The following is a 1,113-nucleotide window of genomic DNA, read 5'->3' on the forward strand; positions in this document are numbered from 1 at the left end:
TGGCACTGGGGCAGACTGGGGAGCCTCACCAGTACCCCTACCAGCTGCATTTTCTCTATTTCAGTCAAAACTACACTGTCATCAAGAACTGGAGAAACTTTCATTACTGTTTCCTGTGACGTGCTTATTCTGCAGATAAGGGTAGATAAGACTGTGGGTTACAGGGCTGTTTGGCACCCACACTAAAATATCTGAAAAACTGGAAGCACGTCTAATCCTTTGGCTACTTGCTAAGGGCAGGTCACAAAGCCATCCCACCTCATTTTTAGAGATCTGCCATAACGTGTAAAACAGAAGCTTAATATTTCACAGTGGTCAGGTTCTTCTTTTAAAATCAAAGAATCATCTTTTAAAAACAAAGAATCAACATAAATGAAGCACTGGTTGAAATGGATCTCTGCAGGTCTCCAGTCTGATCTCCCGCTGAAAGCAGGACTTCTACCAACACTAGGTTGCTGTGTCAGCCATGGCTTTGCATAGCTGAGCCTTGAAAACCCCCAAGGACGAAGCTACCACCGTCTCTATTGCAGGGCTGCCCCAACCTCTTGGTGAAAAGGTCTTTCCTCATGTCCAACCTGAATCTCCCAAGCTGTAAACGTGGCTGTTGCTCCTTGTTATATCCTCTCCCATCACTCCATCACCTCTGTAACTCCCTTACAAATTTGATGTAGGCTGCTATTATATCCCCCTTCACCAAAGTGAGTAACCCCAGCTCATACTGCACCCGTGCTGTGATCTATAGCCAAAGAGAAAAGGCTGATCAATACAAAAGTGGATCCACAAATATTTCTCCATGTCAGGTTGGAAATTTCAGACTATTGTAACTGAGATTATTGAACTTTCACACTGCCATTGACTTTATGGCATAAACTGATCACAACTTCTTCATGATGTTTTATCATAGCTTCACTCCAGCTCAAGGCTTTCAAATGCATAAAAATACAAAATGTCAATCTGCAGGTTTCTGTCCTCAGAGAAAGCTGACAGTTTATGACAAAGATGGCTTTGCTCTACCATGAGCAAGATAGAAAATGTAGGAGAAGGAAGATAATCTGGATACACACCGTTTCAGTACACACACCCATGTTACACACACACACACACACACGCACC

Source organism: Pygoscelis adeliae, unplaced genomic scaffold (genome assembly GCF_000699105.1).
Source record: "Pygoscelis adeliae isolate BGI_AS28 unplaced genomic scaffold, ASM69910v1 Scaffold141, whole genome shotgun sequence".
Lineage (NCBI taxonomy): Eukaryota > Metazoa > Chordata > Aves > Sphenisciformes > Spheniscidae > Pygoscelis > Pygoscelis adeliae.